Raw genomic sequence first — 20,724 nt, 5'->3', positions numbered from 1 at the left:
ACTTAAGGTTCCATTGCATGCCTGAACAGTTTTACACTTTGCCACACTCTTTTCTGTAACAATTTTAACTAATTTCAACCGACTCTACATATTACATACATATTGAGCGGCATGTACAGCACAGCGATGTTTTGAGTACAGTGCTATAAATGTACAAGTCCGTAATAACAATCCAACTTTCCTGTGTAAATGGACATCGTGTTTAAAATGTTACCGCGTAAATGCGTTACTTTTGTTAAACAAAAATGCAAAAATGATGCGTTTTCACTTAGGATATTGTGTAAATGAGGCCTTGGATTGTTTATCAGGAAGCACAAAGTTTAACAATCAATGAAATTATAGAGGAACTTGAATACAATCATTTCAGTTTCTGTCTCAAAGTTACATTCAAGTGCATTTTATTTGTCACTGTGGATCCCTGCAGTTCAAACGCTGCTTTTATGATCATTCTCATAACACTGATTCTGTATACAAGCATTTGCAGTGATTTAATGAACCAGTATTGTTTTTTTAGTTTTTTTTTCTTTTTCCACAAAGCTAATTATGTCATTGAAGACACAGCACACCTAATTTACAAATTCATGACAAAACTGATTAGCCTGCAAATGAGCTGTTGTTTATTTTTAACCGAGGGAAGGATGTCATCATCGCACAGACAAACGGCCTCGAACATGACAGACGTTTCAGAATGAAGTTGAAACGTGCCGTCTTTCGGACAAAACACAGGATGTTTTTGTTGCCGTGTCGATGTTCTCGCCACCGTCCAGTGGCGATTTCCCTCCTCGTGTATTTATGTGCAGAGTGCGCAGACACAATCTTTGCATGTTAATGGCTGAAGTGTCATTAATTCATTGTATAAATGCAGCTTTAAAGGATCAGCTCAGGATTCACTAATTAATACATGTCACATTAATTACAATAATAAAAGCAGCGGTAATAACATTAATGATAATAATAGGACTGGGCAGTAATTATTCTCTCTTCTGAGGGCCAGATTCATTCATTATCAAACAAATACAACCTATGATGTAAAACAAAAAACAAAACATGCCATTTACAAGCTACAAGACAATATTCTGGGGATGTGAGGGCTACTGTCAGAGACTCTACTTGTTTATTACCCCGCCATGTTTGTGCTCGGCTTTCTTTATCGCCTTTGCCTTTTCAGTCTTCTCTTCCTCTTGTGGGACGTCAGCATCAGGCTCTTCTTGACTGGCTTCGTTCTCCATCTCCATTTGTTGTACGTGATGTTATGGAACCTCATTAAGAGTGTTGTTCAGGAATCTGACAGCTCAGCTCAATTCAACTTTTTAAGCTTTTATTTTCCTGTGTGCACACAATAAAGATTAGATCTTCAAAAATAAACAGTGCAGGAGCGGCGGCGGGACTCACACTTGATTTTTCTTGTAACTTCTCGTTCAGCTATCTACACCTGCAGGCTTGTACCCAGCAGCACGGAGTAACCCGGCACCCACTTCCTATTCAGCATGCTTATTGTGGTACATGTTGTTATGGTAAAATATTAACAACACAACTTTTAACGTTCTAACCCTCAAATTTAAAACATCTTAAAATGAGAACATGGTTTTTTTTTATGTGTTTGGTGGTGCAAATTGGCCTGTGACAGATCATCCTCCATTTTGTGTTTTTCTTTTCTCCGCGACCTTTTAGGCATTCTGACGTTGTATCGATTCCAAATTAGTCCATTTTGTGATAAATCTGTAACACATCTGCAGTAGAAGGTGTGGAGAAGCATTCGAAAAAACCTTTAATATGGAACGACCAGCAGTTTTACTGACATGATGATCTGCACTAAGTGAAGTCAGCAGTGCTGCTTTGGGTCAAAATGTTGTTTTTTTTAAAGCTAGAAAACACACTATAAACACACTGAATGTATTGGCTGATTTCTGTGGCGTCTATGGTTTTAGGCCCGCAGTCTCCTTGGAGAGCCGCCAGGCAGCTTGTATTATTGCATAACTTTTATATTCATTGTTTTGTTTTCCAAATATTGTCTTGTATTCCTGATATTTATGCAATGACAGCCCAGCAATAGCTTTTCTGCTACCTCCTCCCATTAGTGAACCTTGCATTTCTATTTCGCGGCAGCATATCTTGTATTGACAATTGATTACAGTTGAAAGATCAAATGAAGAAGCCACACTCATCGCAAAATTTAATACTGTGTATATTGAAAAGCTGTAGGTGATTTTACCGAGTTCAAAGTGGTGATAAATCCTGTGCTGGAGCAGAGAAAACAATCCAAATTTGATTATATCGCTGACTTTGAGTAATAGGGCTTCTATTGGTAGCAGTTTTGCAGTGATCAGTTATACAACGAAGGCATTTTCAAAGAAGTTTGAGAACAAATTTATTCCCCCTACAAGAAAAGTGAGACATCTCGACGTTATTTACGACGGAGACGCACCTCATTGTGCCGTGCTCCATGTTTTAAATAACTGGACAACTGAATGACTCTAATAACCAAATAAAAAGCAGAGCGTTATCTTGAGTTATGTTGAAGGATGGGACTCATGCACCTCCACCATTATGCCTGAGCTCTGTGTCATCAATCGTGCCTATAGCACTAAATCCTGGGCAGGATCTATGAACCCCTATTGGTATTGGATTTCAGGACAGCTATGAAACTCTCAGTCAAAGCTTTAAAACATCATCTTTGTCTTAATCCACTGATCGATAGGTCTGACAGGTTGAAATAACACAATAAAGTAGATTTAGTGGTCTAGCAATGTGGGGACTTTTCATACTACAGATTAAAGGCTGCTGCATTGTGTTGTGATAGTGGGAGTAAAACACTCCCTGCGATCGAGCGCATCCTCAGTCCACACATTTATTACAAATTCAAACATTGAGCTTTGAAAAACACAGAGCAGTGTGGTGCTCTGTATTTCTTTAGGCAATTATCCACATTGTTAGTTCTTCCGAGTTCTGATGTAACACAGGAAAATTGGAATAATAATAATGGCATCTGATGTAACCCAACAAGTTTTTTTTTTACTTCCAGTAACGCTTCCTTATTAGTTCAGAGTAGTTCTTTGTGAATTTATTTATAGAGCAGGTGCCTCACCATTCATTAGGGTTCATGTACGATTAAAAATTATGCATTTTAGAGGGAATGTAGAACTTTAATTGTGATTTGTGTTTCTGTTTACACAATAACGGAGCTTAAATTAACTGAAAACTTCTTGAAAAGGGCTTCCAAAGTGGGACTTTTTGAAAACACACAGAGTCCATGCAAAGAAAACACAACTTTTTTCTGGAAATTGTTCATACTATCTTCTTTTCAAGATGAGAATCACCCATCATAACAATCCAACCCCGTCATCGGTCCGTACAAAAGTATGTGTGCTCGCCATTCCTTATAAATGGACATCGTTTTCAAAATATTTCCGTGTATACACAAAACGTTTCCCCAACGAAAAAGCTTTAAACGTGGTCATGTAAATGAGACCGAGGGCTCTTTTTTTCTTTAGTTAATTAATGTCTGCACAATTTTAATAGTCAGCAAATATTTTTCTCAAGAATGTCTCACAAATATGCAAACGTCATCTTTTCCACATGTATAAGAGCTGATCCAGTGGCTGGCTTTGTGCAAGTTTTGCGTGACAGTAGCTCTATTTTTGCCCTGAGGTGGCACCAGAGTGTCACTTGGGCTCATGAGCGGTGAAAGTGGACCGACCATTTGGGGGCATTTGGACCATTCAAGAGTCCATCTGGTGTGACATTCAAAAAATGAAGTGTGGAAGTTTTCCATTTGGTCTTTGCCGTGCCCCCCCCCCCCCCCCCCCCCCCCCCCCTCAAAAGAGAGCCAACTTGGCTCTCGGAGTGAAAAGCGACGACTGCTCTGATGTGTCCTTTTGCCTCCTCCACGTAAAGTTGGTGCTGCCCAGGGTCAGTCTCACCAGCAGCGTGACCGACCAGCACAAGACTGGCACAATCAAATGCGATAGAAGCAACTTCAAGGCAGCACCTTGCAACGCAGCTCATAGGTTACATCACGGCGTGCCGCTGAGGGCAATAGAAGCCTTCTACGAAAGTGCACTTGGCGAAATTATGTTTGATTTCTCCTCCAATGCACCTGCTGCTCCAGTGCTGGTGGACATGTGAGGCACATTTTTAAAAAAAAATTATTGTCCCATTTCTCACCTTGTGAGTGGAGTCGAAAATATGTGAGCTATTTCCTTCGGCGTCAGTGTAATTGTTGTTGTTGTTGTTGTTTTTTATGTGATTCTCTTGTTTCCCATTAGGACTGTTCCATACAGGAAAAAAAAAAAAATCACATTTGAAACAATGTTTTTGTAACAGTATTGTTAGGATAACCACTGGTACCAACATCTTTTTTGATGGAATAGAATGACGAGGCATTCAACTGCAAGGCTGTTTGCTTTGTCATCAAGCGAACAAACTTTGCATTGGGCAGTCTGGTGAGTTCAGAAAATGTCCGAACTTCACTTTTAAAAGCAGCATAAAGACAGCCTGTATACCATCAGACTGCCATACGAACAAATGAATATGCTTTTTTTGTCGCAGTATTGTAGATTGATAAATTTCCCCGCTATTGGCAACAGAGAACCTCTATTTTTCCCCCATTGTAGCTACATTTGAGTGTCTGAATGTCTGTAAAGCCTCAGCAGAATGATAAAGTGTTATCTGTCGAAGCCAGTGGCATACTGCTGTCTCACTCGTGATAAGTAAAAAAACGAATAATCATTAAAATGATAGAAATCTCTGCGTGCTGATATGTGCCACAAACAAAGTGATTCCAGTCTTTTTTCAATGATTTTTATCATTAAAACCTAACTTGCTTAATTCCTAGTCAAATAGCAAGGACTCAAACGAGCTCAGCTCTCGTTCAGATGGTGCGATCCTGTATAAACTGGCTCTTTATGCTGAGCCTCTTGCTTTATCCAATTCAATGTTAGATCGTGATGACTATAAAATACATGTCTTGGTTTACATTTAGTCTTTTTGTATTATTTGTAGATTTTGATTCTGTATCTCGTACCAGGCTGTTTGGCTTCCTCTCATTGTCTTGTTTGATTGCTGATCGTCACCCTGATGTGTTTCACCTGAGCCTGAGCTTGTGATTGTCTTCACCTGGTGGCTTCATCATCTGTGTTCTGGTTGTTGGTCCGCCTACGTTTCTGTGTGAATCAAGGCACCTTGTGTTTCCCGTGTTCCCGGAGACTTATATTATAGAATAGAATAGAAAAACTGTATTAATCCCAAAGGGAAATTCTTTCATTCTTTATTTCTGTGCCTAAAATTTTGTATCTAATGTCCTTAAATATTACATGTTGTATTTTGCAAATTAAAATATTGTTATTAATGATTTCAGAGTTAAAACGTTTAACCATAGTATCTCATTGTACCTTTAAAATACAGCAAATATAGAGTACCAAAAAAAAAATTGTCATGAAAAGGATTTGTCTAATGTGAACCTGGCAACATTTACATCTGCAATGTTTTTTTGTTGTTGTTTTTTTTTTTTATCTCTCCTGGCTACATTGTTGCTTAACTCTCTTTAAAGAACATGGGATTTGAGCTGCAGCGCCACAGAAAAGTCAGCTTAATCCTCAGCAATCCCACAAAACAATATTCTGGAGTGTCACACTTGACAAAGTCTTTCCCTCTCTGACAGAAAAACCAAAGAGATAATCTGAAGAGCAACTCTGCTGCTATTAGCAACACGCTGCCTGTCGTGTGTGTGTTTGATCAATTCAACATATACGTCCGCCGCAACATTAGCTTGACATGTAATCTCCGATCGACGTGCCACTCAGGAAGACCGATCGAGATCAGAACCCTTTCTTTTGTACGAATCAGGCGATGTGACAACCTGTCAGGGTTGATAAAAGCCGATCTAAATGTATAGAAGAGCGTCATGTAAGAAACGTGTCACCGGGAGTTTGGGAAACGTACTCTATCACGAGGGTTCCCCCGAGGCCAGAGAGAAGCTGAACCACTGAGCGCTCGCTCCATGAAGCCCATTGTTAGTCTAATGAACAGACCGAATTTGATTAAAACATTTCAAACATCATTTGGCCCACAATGCGGTGCCGGGCGGCCCCCCCCGCTGAGCACACTTAACACCCTGATGATCTGAGGGGGGACGCCTCTTACCCCCACTCAAAGGTGAACCCACAAATCACTGTAATGCATTCAGCAGGGGTCTCTCTCACCGTCTCGCATTTCCGGCTCGTCTTCTCTCCGCCGCTCGCGAGGCTCGTCGTTAAAAATTCATTAGACACTGTTTGTATCGCCTCCTTGAGGATGTCACCCCTGATGGCCGACTGTGTAGGAAAAGGCAGCTTCCGTAGGCCGGAGGGGATTGATGGAGCTCCGAGTGTGTGCCGAGGTACTCGCCGTGGCTTTGATGTATGCGTCGGATCACGGTGTTACACACATGCTCGGAGTTTGAATGAGACAAGTGAGAGGTTTATGAGTGCGACCGCAGACTGTGACCCCTGTTAGTTTAACTGAGGTTAGAGCTTTTACACCCAAAGAGCGTTTGTAGAGGCGCGAACAGCTGTCGTTCTTGATTTAGATACTCGCCACTGTTTATCAGGCTGCATGTATTATTAACATGGGAACAGGAAAAAACGTCGATTGGAATGTGTTTGATTTTGTGGAGTGATCGTAGAAGCAAATCAAGAAGAGCAGCAGCAAGTCTAACAAACTACTTCAAAAATAATGATTGGATGAAATATTTCTCAAAATAACTTGTATATATAATAACGGTTTTGAGCTTTACTTTGTCAAGGTCTCAACTTGCAGCCCATGTACACTATCCAGGGTGTATATTATATTAAACTGCTTCTCCCTCATTTATGCAACAATTTTGTAAATTAATCACCTCAAATAATACTTCAAAAAGTATTCATGCTCAACCTATGTATTAAATTTTTTTTTCTTTAAATTTGTATCTAGATTTTTTACAAAAACATATTAAAGGTAAACATATATTTTAAATTAAACTTTGTTTTAAACATGAAGATTGAACTGAACATCATATTTGAATTTAAGAAATGATAATACTCCCCAAAAGTCCTAAAGACCTTTTAATTGAGTATTAACACATTTTTTGTGTATTTGGTGACTCACAGCGCCCCCTAAATGCCTGGCATATGTACTACAGGGTGTTGAGCCTCGTTTATAGTGACGTGTAGACAGAATGATTCTTTCGAGAACGCTGGGGAGAGCAAGGATCATTTTGGCTCGTGTGGATGCCGCCTAAGAGTCCTACAGACTGATGTTGCTAATGGCTTTCTTGTCTTAACAGAAGCTGTGATTTTCCTCCTAATAAGAGGCCCCATGTCAACTTGACATTTGGTGAATGTAAAAAAAGTTATCCCACCTAAGATGCCGGTGTTCATCAGCAATCCTCTTCACACTAATGCCGCAGCAGTAAAATAAATAAATAAATAGGAACGTGTGAAAGTAGATTTGTAATCCAGCTGAAACTGACCATGTTCACAGTTGAAGCTGAATTCACTCACTGTACAGCGTCCTTTCCACATTTTCCTGCTCTCTTTTATTGCTGCCCCCCAGCACATAATTTATTCAAGGCTCAGCATTTAGCCGGCCTAATCCTCTCGACTGATGCTTTTAGGAGCACATACTGTACAGTAATTGTATAAAAGAGCAAAAGTGGGGTTTCAGGCTGTTTGATAATCACCTGCTCTAAGCCAAGACTGCACAAAGGTAAAAAAAAAAAAAATACATTTAAAAAAAAATAAATAAAAAAGGGAAAGATGGAAGAAGGGGAGCGGGGAAGCCAAAAAAACCTTGACACAGGAGAATCAGCTGTCTATTGGACCGGTGAGCCGGGTCAGGCTGATAGGAGCTTGGCCTGCACGGTCGGTGCACTTCAAGCCCAGTCCTGTCCTGCAGCTCCGATGCAGGTCCCCGACCATAATGGAATCTGACAGGATGTAAATGAGTTTTTAAAAGAGCTGGTGAAAGCTGGTCATTTTTCTCATTTAGTGGTCCAGTGTGTTGGCCGCCATCCCCAGCTGTCACCCTGCATCCCTGCCTCTCCGTGGATGCAGAGCGGCGCTCATCGTACACCAGTAACCTTTGATTACTAATGCCACAGAAGCTGGCAAATGCATTTCATACTCTGTATGTCTTCCCCACGCCCTCGCCATTCATTATTTATTTTATTATTCTCTTCTGTATCGTTAATTTTACCTTTTATCTTTGACTTTTGGTTTTCAAATGTCAATACTGAACTAGAAATATGTGTTATAATAACAAATGTGATATTCAATAAATCAGCATAGTGAACAGAAGGTTTAGATTGACAAAAGATCTATCTATCTATCTATCTATCTATCTATCTATCTATCTATCTATCTATCTATCTATCTATCTATCTATCTATCTATCTATCTATCTATCTATCTATCTATCAACCAACTGATAAAATAGGACAATTTAGGAGAAAAGTAAATTGTTGACTTTTGTCATGATTCACCTTTATTGTTCTTTGTGTTATTTTGAGATTCTAACTGTCTTTTATCATTTGTTTGCTCCTTGACTTCGCCTCCTGATGTCTTTCACCTGTGCCTGAGCGTGTGATTGTGTTCACCTGGTGACAGCGGCGTATATATAGGGCTTGAGTTCTGTTTCTTTCTGGTTGGTCTGTCTTGTGTTTCTGGGTTCCTGTGTGGGCAGCGTCTCAGTCTATGTTCCTGTGTTTTGACTTTCCTCCATCTCGTAGTGATTCTCCCATGATCTCATGGACTTTGTTTTTTTTTTTTGGTGTTTTGGATTTTTATTTTGTGCTGTGGGAATAAATATGAGCTTATGTTCCACCTACGGAGGTGTCTGGCTCCTTGAGTCCTCCCCAGAGCCAGACACATTTCATTTCCATCACCCATATCTCTGCTACAGATCACTTTTAAAGTGGCGGCAACGGTCTTCATCACATCACAGTATGATACAAACGTATGTCTTTGTTTTTAATTCAAAACAAATTAATGAACACTATTTCATTCAAACAAACATTTCAGCCATGGAAATGCATTTAATAGGGATTCACTGATACAACTCTTTTAAGGGACAAGTACAGGTACGAGCACTAACCTTGAGCTACTTCCCGATACTGTGTACCGATACCAGTACTTATTAAATGCCCTAATGCATAATTCATACTCTATTTGCAAAAGATGTGCAACATATGTAGCGTCTATTTCCGCACTGCCGTTTGCATACTGTAGACCGAGCTCCGGCTCCAGCTCGCTGTTAATGAGTGTATCAGTCATACTTTAATCACGTTTAGCATGTAGCATCGTTGGCGTGTGCGAGCCCTGAAAATCTTTGGCTTGAAGCGCGGCTCAGAGTTATGTGCTGCGCAGCTAAACTAATAAATGACATTGGTCTAACTCTGCTGCTCCCAATGTCTCTAGTGATTATGTTGCTGGTGTTGTACAAACTGTCTTTCGCCTCCTCTTTGTAATTTGGCAGAATATAATTTGCATTCTGCCTCATGTTTGTCATTTTAATTAATATTGAAGAATATCCAAACTGCGGACATCGGCGACATTGCTGATGCATGACGCTGCGTAATTCTCGGCAGGTTGTATCAGGAATCTTTTGATACTTTAATTTTGACCTACCTATCTTAACCTTTTATTTTATTTTCTGCTTTTATTTTTTAACTTCTTTTTACTTCTGACATCTTGGAAAACATCTGTTAAATACAGCTGGATTCTATTTTCTTTCTTGTCAAAAATATTTTGATGTAATTTGTAGAAATGACTCGTTTTATTCAGCTAGTAATATTTCCCGGCTCTGCACGTCCCCCAGTATCCCTGGTTAGGAGGCCCGGGCATTAGGGAACTTTGTTGTGAAGCTTCAAAGATTTGTTCATGACCCATTTAGAAAAAAATAAAGATTAGCTCTTAAGGGTGATTACAGGTGTCTGCGATTTAATAAAGGTTTACTTTTGCAAATGGCCTCACAATAACATGCTATTAGGATTATGTTTGTGCCATTCATTGTGTAACAATAAAACTGCCAATTGCAAATGTGCAGCCCGGGCACGGCTTTAACAGTTATACATGGTGCAGTCACCTCACCCAGATGCTCTCAGGGCTGCTCGGCAGCACCACTGCAGCATTAATGAGCAGCCATAATGACTAAAGGCAGTTAGTTAGAGTTAAATGGAGCTTGAACACCCAGCTGACAATGAACCATCTACCACAGAGAGGTTGAGCAGGGGGAGCAAAGGCAGAGCTCAGGCCCGTAGCTCCGGAGCTTAACCTCAGACTTCACGTGTCAAACTCCACACAGCATTAAGCCAGTCAATGCAGCAAAAAGGACAGGGCGCTTCCACTGCTGGATAGTTGCACTAATTAGGGTGGCTGAATATGTCTGTGCTCCTGCTAGTAGGCTATAGGGAAGTGCCATGAAATGCCATCCACAATAACGCCGCTGTGATTTATAGTAAGTGATTAAAAACAACAGACATATCATAATAATGGCGAGGGTCGAACTTGTTGGCGTTAGGGCTGCTAGATTGTGACGTCAGCCGCGAGCTTTAAATGCATGCACACATATTATATGAACTAATGCCATCTAGATTATAACTGTAAGAAATTATATTTTGCCCCCTAAAATTGAGCAGATGAGGAGGTATCAATTTGAGATCTCGGGAAGACATATTGGAGGCTTTTTGTGGATAAATTGATTAATTTACTCAAATGCGTTATTTCTTGTAAATTTTTGAGAAGAAAGTGAAAAAAGTGGTACAATTAATTTGAGATACAATTAAAAACTATAAAACGGGCTATGATTTAAAAGTGAGTGTAACAATGCCGATGAATACTGAATTCCATAAGTGAAAACTTCAGCATTGAATGTTGAATCATTAAATTCCTAATACTAGTCAAAGCATCATCTTTAACATGAAATAGTAAATTCACATTCAGCCGATAACTGCAGCCAGATGTTCTCAAAGGCATGGGTGGTGTGAGAGCACGAGTTTAGAGTCTGTCAATATGCCAGAGTCGGCAGTCCTAGGACTTCACACTGTTTGGCAAAACATGGTGCGTGGTAACATTTTTCAAATTTTCCTCAATTCTAAAACTTTTTTTATTCCCAAAACTGAATGAACACTTAGTTTTTTTAACATCAGACTTTACTGCAGAGCAGCCTCTTGGAGAATTTTTTTTTTTTTCAACTACTTTAGGTGCTATTATTTCTTATCAGAATGATTGAATTAGTTTTTTCAAATATCAATTTTACTGAAATGTTCATGTGCACAATCAGACAGTCTTTTGTTTTGAAGGTCTGAAACAATGATCAATGACAAGCACACAGTCTTGTGGTAGTTGGTAGCTCCTTAGTGTCTTTGTCAATAGATCTCAGGGCTGCATCAGACTTTACTGCAGAGCAGCCTCTTGGAGAATTTTTTTTTTTTTCAACTACTTTAGGTGCTATTATTTCTTATCAGAATGATTGAATTAGTTTTTTCAAATATCAATTTTACTGAAATGTTCATGTGCACAATCAGACAGTCTTTTGTTTTGAAGGTCTGAAACAATGATCAATGACAAGCACACAGTCTTGTGGTAGTTGGTAGCTCCTTAGTGTCTTTGTCAATAGATCTCAGGGCTGCATCAGACTTTACTGCAGAGCAGCCTCTTGGAGAAATTTTTTTTTTTTCAACTACTTTAGGTGCTATTATTTCTTATCAGAATGATTGAATTAGTTTTTTCAAATATCAATTTTACTGAAATGTTCATGTGCACAATCAGACAGTCTTTTGTTTTGAAGGTCTGAAACAATGATCAATGACAAGCACACAGTCTTGTGGTAGTTGGTAGCTCCTTAGTGTCTTTGTCAATAGATCTCAGGGCCTCAAGGCTTTTTCAGAGCTCTTTTATGACTGTCCTTTCTTATGGCCTAGCCTATAATCGCTTTAGATAGTTCAAAGCAGAATAATGGCCGACGTTGTTTCACCTTTCTGCTCATAATGTGGAGCAACAAAGGCGCAGCAAGGGTGAGATTGGCTGTGGGAACATATGAATCACTGCATTGGCTCTACACATACACTGAGATAAACAGGAGGATGAATAGATGGATCAAATGATGGAGAACTGGAGAAGAAGGAGAATGGAGAACCCGCTACACCTTGCCGTCTAGTCACTTTAAATTGTATACGTTTATGGTCTTTTTTTGAGATAGAACAAAGACTTACACAAAACCTGCAGTTACTGCTGACAGTCATGCTATTATTACCCAATCCGGCCTAAACCATCTTATTCTGCAGACATCGAGGATTATTGCCAACTGTTTGGCCTCATCGATCCAAACTGCTTCAATCTTATTAGGTTGATAGTTGTTGATAATAAAGAGACTGCACTTTTCTTTTAAGTTAAGCGCAATAATGCTTGTATGTTAAAGTCATATTACTCACCCAGAAATCCATGATCCGGTCATCTTTTACATTCTTTTTTCCGGTTTCTATCAGGTCTTGGCTTGTTTTGTTATCGTAGGCATTACTTTATTATGGTGTTTTAATACTGATGATGTCTTGGAAAAGCTAATTTCATCTGGTGCATTTGTGGTTCTGGTTCATGTCTGATTGTGTGTTCTATAGTTGCAGGTCCTCTCTCATCTTGTCCAGCTGTTTGTTTTTATTATTTTTTATTTTTTATCTCATCTCTTCAGGTTTTGTTTTTGCCTTTTGCCGTCTCGTTTTTGTACCATTACTGGATCGCCTGATCACTTAACGTACTTGTTTATGCTTTAATTAATAACTCAAAACTATTCAAGTCAATCGTTCGACATTTCTAGTTTGTCGCTGTACATCTCTTGTGTCGTCCGTACACGATTTTGATCAAATCTTTCTGACTGACATCGGCTGCTTGTTGTGACAGGAAATGAAGCTGACAAAGAGAGACACAAAAGTGAAACCAATCGATAATCTAAAAGACTCCGCAACAAACTTGGGAAACAATTCTGTGATTGATCGACACTCCCAGACATCACATCGCTCATATTTATTTTAGTTTGTTAATAAAATATTGATTATAGCAGTTGTTTTAAAGCATTAACAGCAGTTTTTACTGATTGGCATTCATTCCCTATTAGTAAAGTAATTAAAAAAAGGGTGAAACATCCATAAACTGGCAGTGAAAGGAAAATAAACGCCAGATAAAACCACAGGAATCTTTTTTTCTTTTTTTGCATGTAACAAACATGTCGCCCACTGAGGTAATGTTTTGTCTCTCGTTGCCCTAACCTTGACAGATTATTGGCCCTACTGAGAAAAACCCAAACTGTTTTATAGGTTAAAAAATATTGGCAGGAGAAGGCATCCTTGTGAGGTAAGCAGCTGCGCTGGCCATATTGCGTATCGATCCACCTTGTGCTGTGATGGCTGCACTTAATTAGATTTATATTGTAAACAAAGACTCACAGTATGAAATCTGAATTAGCGGGTAAATGTTATCCATCAAAGCAAATAATAATATTTTGTGCTGTGTGAGGCAGTATTGGAATTTCAGAGATTTATCTGTGCTGTAAATGGAAGAGAGAATCTTCTATCCTGGAGGTTTACTGCGGAACAATGTGCAGCGAGCGCGTCCTCGACTCTGCAGGCGACGCTCGCTGAGAGACACATTAACTGACAAATTAAGATAGAAAGGTGCAGGATTTCAAACAGCAGTGCTCTCCCGTTTCTTCTCGAAGAGAGCAAAGTGTAGATACATTAAGCTTTGAAGCTACAAAATAAGAAGAGTGGCTTGCTTGGTTTATCATATTCTAATTGTTCACCCCTCATGGCGTTTCCATACTCTGCAATGGTCTTTTGTGGATGCATCTGCCTCACACCATCGTCTCTCAATCAAATTAAAACATGTAGAGGCATGACTCCTAAAGACGTCAGACAAACCTCAAGGATGCAGCGCGGATTATTGGAATTCAATCTGATGTAATTAAACACCCGTCTCCCACTTAGCGGTCACTTGTGCAATGCCAAAAGAGATCTGTTAGGTCTCATTTCCACATACTGATATTCCTCCGTACGCTGGATCCTGGAGGGTGGCACGGAGTGATGATCCAGCTGGATCACTGTGTTAGCTCTCAGAATAAAAGTCAAGTGTGCGGAAGCATAATGGTTCAAACCAGGATTTACCAAGCGAAGCCGGGGTTAAGACCCTGTGCTTCTCTGTGTTTATCTTGGAATCAAAAGACTTTGTTTGCCGCAATATGGATTTCAGCTGCTTGCATTGGGGGGGTTCACACAGATTCCAGATGGTGAAATATAGGATGCAACAGATATTTGGAACAAATATGCACATATACAGTACCTGCATATAGCACCTTTTTTTTTCTTTTCCCCAGTGTGTTTACATCCATCTAAAGAGCAGTAGATGTGAATATCTGCCCCTATATCGCTCAGTTGTAAGTAATGCAGAGCGCGGCACGGCAGTTGATAGTCAGGTCTAAGAGACATTGTGATTTAAAGTTTAAAGTAGCTTAACAAGAGTGTGGCAGAATGTACACCAGTGAAACTTACATTAAAGTCACAGGAAATCTTCAAATATTGACCTCTCTTCAAATACTCGTTTTGGTACAGATAATGTATTGGATGAAGCATTAGTGCTAATTTTCATCTGTGTTTAAAGGTTCTCAAAGGTCATTTTACCGTTTTACAAACAAGTTCATAAAGCAGGAAGTGAAACCTGATTGGCTGTGCAGGAATCTGGAAGGAAAGATAATCGGACAAAAATCCATGGCGTCAAAGTTAAAGATTCACCGATTTTTAACAATGCTTGACGGCAGAGATGATAAAGAAAATAGATTACAATGTCTTTTCTTTTTTCTCCCTCCCACTATGTGGCAATTGCTGAAATGTATACATTTTGAAGCGTTTCTTCACTATATACTGTGTACTCTTGTGGTTTGGCGTCCTGTTAAAACCTTAGCAGTGCATTTTAATGTTAAAATATATATTCTTTGTTTCAGTCTGTATGTGTACATTCTGACTGAGGCCATAAGGTCAGAATTTGTTGCATTAATTATTGTAATTCTGTCTGGTGAGAACAGTAGATTTAGCTATTTGATGATTTGCATACATGTTACAGTTAAGTAGATATTTGAAACAACATTCTGTAATGAGCCCTGCTTAACTGTGGACCTTGATAATTCAGTATTTATTTATTTGTGGAGTCAATTCAGTAGTTCATGAAAACAGTGCAGGCATCGTTGTATGAAACAGCTCAGTGGAAGGTCAAATTTTACATCATGAGTTTTTGTGCCAATATGACCAAATATGGTTTGGATTTCTTTTAAGACTGACCGCCAATATAATAGTCGTTTCTAGAAACTTTAGATATTGTAAAAGGAAAATGAGAACAAAAAGCTACCACGACATAGTTTTCATAGTATTTCATCAGGTTAGCCCAGATTGAGCCAGAAAAGTAAATATAAAAAATGGAAAAATATATTCAGAAGTCCATCCATTATCTACAGCACTTTTACCAACACTGGGAGAGCTGGAGTTGATCGCCAGCTGACTTTTTGTTCAGTTCAGGTTATATCCTGGACAAGTCACCAGTCCATTTTTTTAATTGCGGGAGAAAACCAGGATACCTGGATTACACATGGAGAGAACCTCCTGAGGTATATGCTGCTGTGATGAACAGGAAAACATTTTTTCTTTTTTCATTTTCTTCTGCTGAACATTCATTTTACCAGATAAGTTATGTAAATTAAACTTCTGAACTGGGATCATCTCATGTCTCTATGTTGGATAAAGCTGTTTAGAAGATACAGTGGATTGATGTACATGGAATGTCCACCAATAGATGTAACATACTATTATTTTTCTTCTGTTCACGTCCTCAGTTTTCCCCCTATATTTTGCCGTAAACTATGGATAAATTGAACTGCTTATACGTAAATCAAATTGGCAACTCAATAATTTTCTTGACATCGGACCTTCATTTTAACACTAAATATGATGAACACATGGTTGGTTTTGGTACCAGAGTAATCTGATGAGGTCAGAGAAAGACTGGGTTTCCATACACATTTACTCACCTTTAGAGAGTCTCTCATTCTTGACCTTTCACTCCATAGATTGGTCATCTTTGCCACTGTTATATTCGTTGTGGGCAAACGTGTGGGATTCCTTCATTGATTCTCCAAATATTGACTTGTAACACATGTGTGGTTTGCAAAAATGTGCAATAGTGGTATTTTGTTGCTGTCATGTGTCAGTTTGAGATATTTAGTTTGATGCAGATGTACATTTTCTCGGTAGATTATTATTATTTTTTTCTATTTTCCCCTTGTTTCATCATTTCAAAGTGAGAGCCCAACTGTAGGAGTGCAAGATATAACATTGATGTATGTACCGTACTATTATTGTCGAGTGTATGACTGACGTATTGCGGATTTGCACCAACCCTGAGTTCCATGCACTGTGCAGTCTCCCTGTACAACCCGCAGTCAGTCATTGACGTGTCTTGGAAATAACCTTGACTAAGTGCGGCTTGGTACTTGTGATTGAAGTCTCTTTGATGCGATGCTCCACTTATAATTTCCCACTGAGCACTTTACTCCAGAGCTGATTTGGTCATAAACCCACCTGATTACCTGGGAAAGACAGAAAACTCTCCTTTTTGTGGTGTCAGGACACATATGAGAGGAAGACCAGAATACCATCATTTGAACTTCCCATGTTAGGACCTTGACGACCATCTAGATTTGCAGGGGACACTTCGTTTCATGAATTTAATTTATTCTTAAAATATTCCATGATAAAAAAAGTATGTAAATGACTTCCAATACTTCTGAAATGCTCTCTCTGATTTCTCTTCTCTCTCTCACTCTTCTGTCTCTCTCTCTCTCTTGCTGTCTCTCACTTTCTCTCTCCTTCCTCGCTGCATTCGCCGCTATCGGAGAGAGGCCGGATTTGTGCGAACAAACACAAGCACAAAATAAATTAAGAGATCAAAACCCATAGAGAGGAAATGAGTCAGTATTCCACACCGTGTACAATACAATATCATAGCAAATTAGCAGATTTCAATGGCTTCCACTGACTACCATAAATTTACAATGTTCAGTTGGCTGCAGATCAGTCCTCAATAAATTGTGTCACTTTCCTTTTTTTTTTTTTTTTTTAATCCATAAATGGTTCTGATAGACAGTGACTTGTAGATGACCATGAAAAGAAAGCAGCTACTGAGGTGTGTGAACATAAAACCTGGGACTAAGAGCCAGCAGTCATGAGAACAGCATTTGTTCACATTCTACTAAACTGCCATTGTGACCACATTTTAAGTCCAATAAGCTTCTCTACAAAGGTACAACATATAAAACTGTTAAATATATAACTTTTTAGGGCCTTTCAAAATACATTTAATGACATTTCTTTATGCTCTCTTTACAGACTAAACAGTGTCTATACTCTCTGTAGATGTCTCTCATTTCTTTGATATGATTTAAACGCTTTATCTGTGATCGACCCAACAATTCGTTCCGCCAGCTGTCCAAACCGAAGCTATTGAAAAATGCAAATCAGGTTTTTTTTTTGTTTTTTTTCTTCTTTTTTTTGATACACAGTTATACGTATGTAGTACCTATATCTCCAGTTCCAAAATACAGTGGTGGGTTTAGTCTGAGAAAAAAAAAAAAGAAAAAAAAAGAAAAAAACATCTGCAAAGGTTTTAAAAGTACTCCTTTGATTGTGTACGGTATGTAACCACCAGTCGCAAAGGTTCAGTTTGCATTAGTCCATGTATGCATCGTGTCTCTGCGGGGGCTTGTGTTGGTCTGTGGCGACACATGAAGCATTTTCCACAAACTTTCTACGCGTCATTGCCAGATGGTCCACTCTGTCAATAATGATCATATTTGTTTTGCTCTTTGGTCTATAAAAATATGGGAGGTTTACTCCAGCAGAAGGCCTATTCACAGCAGAGAGCGCTCAGTTTGGTTTTTGCGGTCTCGCAAGGTGGTCCAAGAAGCAACAGGGTTTGGTCTGTAATGATCCCGTCGATGCTCTGGAACTCCTGCACTAGAGTCTTGAAGAGAGATGAGGGCGACCCCAGTTATTCAATGCGGTTAGCAGCTCCAAACAGCGGACTTCCGATGAGGCAAACGAAAAACTATGGGGTTCTGAAGGCGTCCTCCGTACACCGGCAGGTGCTGCTTATTTCACAGAGCAGGCAGATACATTAGAGAGGAGGTGGACGCGACATGTTGACCCAACAAGAGATAGCAGGAGGGAGCGGTCAGGAAACCGAGGTGGGGTGGGGGGGCCGGATAGAAGTGTTTTACAGCGAGTTTGTCCAGCGTTCCAGGGGGAGAGCTCACTCCCTCAAACAGTCACTCCCTGGCGTTTCCCATCTCTGGCTGTGTTATGAGACCTGTGAATCAACAAGAACAAAAGCAAACATGAGACGACTGCCTCTGCACACACTCAGTGGAACTTCTATGAGGACTTGTAGGAGGAGTGCTCGTCCGAAAAATGACGGAGATTATTAGAGACTTTTTTTAATTCCACGATATTAAGCACTTGGGATTTCAAAAAGAACCATTGTTTTGGTTTAGCAATCTAAAAAATGTGACATTGACCTTTTCGACCAAAGAAATACTACTTCTCTTTAACTTTAAACGTGTGCGCTTACTTGCTGTAATAGATGAGAAGACTTATAGAGTACTGAGCAACACAATATAATCCGTTTTTTTGAGATTTGGATGTTGCTACATTTTTATGCTGACTCTAACAGGCTGCTGTCTAATTATACATGTAGTTCTTTCAAAGTAAGTCTGCAAGTTTGTAAGTAAACGAATAAGTTAGTAAATATAGAAACATGAATTAATACACAAATACCCAAGGAAATAATTCACCAACATTTGAATAAATAAACCATTATGTATGTGGGATTTCCAAAGTAAGCATATTAACACAGCAAAGTAAACAAATAAATAAGAAAACTATAATTAATACGATAAATAAATATGAACAAACTACAAAACAGTTGTGTGTCGTGCTTTTGAGAAAAGTCCAAAAGTGAGTGAGTAAATACACAAACAAGCAAGAAAACAATTAAATGAAGGGAACCAACCAACTTATACATTTATTACAAAATTTCTCTAAATTCAGGCAAGCATATTTTTAATGTGTTACCCCTCAAGACTATAAATTAACTGCTTTCTAAATATAAGAGTTTTTTTAATGGCAACAAACATTTCGACCCATGAAGTCTGCATCTTTTTGGATAAAGATATTAAATCAAGGTGGGTCCAGCCAGTTGATCTTCACATGATACTCTCAACAAAAACAGCAAATATTGATCTTTGTCCAAATGTCAAATCACTCTTCAGAAGAAACAAAAGCACATTTTCACGGCACACTCATTGCACACACATTGCATTGCTGTACATGAATTGTGTAAACCTATTATTGCTCGGCTAATGCAGATGTTAATTACGGCATCGTGCAAGTCAAATATTGCAGATTCTTCCCTGTGTGTAACCCAATAACAAAGCCAGGCTTACAGTGCAGAGACCGAGAAACAATTAATCTACCACAGAAAGACAAATCTGAAAGCCTCCTCACCATCTGCCCCCCGCCAGTCACACAGCCAAGTTGATAGAGGTGCCGATGCGCTCCAAGACTGTTGCGTTGCCACTGAAGCTTAATCCATAATAATGAAGTCTTGATGATTTCACAGGGTGCAAATTGCCATGAAAGGGGCAGGTGTTGGATGGAGTACTAGCATGTATCACAGACGACAATGTCTTATGCTCTGGGAATAATAAACATCTCAATGTGCTCGGGGTTTATTAGACATAATGTCGCGGTTTTGTTGGAGCCGGGCATGAAATGACCCTGAGGAGTAGCGGCTTAAGGCAGGGCCGTGACTGTGCTAACAGCTCGACGGTGGCCGCTGCCCAAACAGGTGTTAAATCCCAGTGTGAGCACATGCCCTTCCTCTCGCTACGCCCTCTAGTGGGTATGGTGAGATTACAAAAGCAGCAATTGATTAAGAAGCCACTGATGAGACAGACAGAGAGAAGAATTGCATTGTTGTGAGAGACACGCATGGTAATGCAAATGAATCGAAGTAGATGCAGGGCGGAGACATGCTCTTGCTTCATCCGGGCTGCCACGTGCCTACCAGGGTAATTTTCTTGTGTTCTTTTTTTGTGCTCTTCTCTTTTTCTTCCCGAACCCACACTGTGGCAAATGGTCCCCCATAAATCTCACTCACAAATCTCATCCCAGGGAAATACAAGCCTTCTATTAAAAAGAGGAACGAATGTCAGATGAATATGAGATGAATTTGCCCTATGAATAAAATTCACAGGCCCTAGGTGATTATTACTTCTGGTTTATCAGGAAACGACCATATTACTCTGTTTTATACCTTCATAACAGCAAGAGAATAGTTTACATTCTGGAGCTTGAAGAATGCAGAGATGAGGGGAAATATAATGTATGAAGAGGCCCGGCTATCGAGCAAACTTCCAGTGAACTGCTCTGGATCCTCAAAATTGGCTTCCAATAAAGAGTGACACAGAAGGAGGCTTTCCAAAGAAGGTAACTGTTGTAGGTGTCATAGTAACAGGGGGCAATATCATGCACAGAATCAATCTATATTGATGTGAAAACTGCACAGGCTTTTCTTGGTATGAAGCAAGCAGGCAATCCACTCAATACATATCGATATG

At 39.4% G+C, this 20,724-nt stretch overlaps 2 protein-coding genes across 2 annotated transcripts in view; one reads left to right on the top strand and one right to left on the bottom strand.

Annotated features, from left to right (window-relative positions):
- Positions 1–20,724, top strand: part of LOC308127407 (uncharacterized protein) — a 246,529-nt gene that overhangs the window by 170,931 nt on the left and 54,874 nt on the right. The gene's annotated exons all lie outside the window — the stretch shown is intronic.
- The window catches only part of tafa5a (TAFA chemokine like family member 5a), a 103,350-nt gene continuing 99,629 nt past the window's right edge, over positions 17,004–20,724 (bottom strand). The window contains exon 5 of the mRNA XM_080492435.1: positions 17,004–18,413. The gene's annotated coding sequence lies outside the window, so the exon portion shown is untranslated. The remainder of the gene's footprint in view (positions 18,414–20,724) is intronic.

This window comes from Lipophrys pholis, assembly GCF_963383615.2.
Source record: "Lipophrys pholis genome assembly, chromosome: 22".
In the NCBI taxonomy this organism is placed as follows: Eukaryota; Metazoa; Chordata; class Actinopteri; order Blenniiformes; family Blenniidae; genus Lipophrys; species Lipophrys pholis.
The sequence above is the reverse complement of the archived record's forward strand: the minus strand, read 5'-3'. Positions and strand labels throughout refer to the sequence as shown.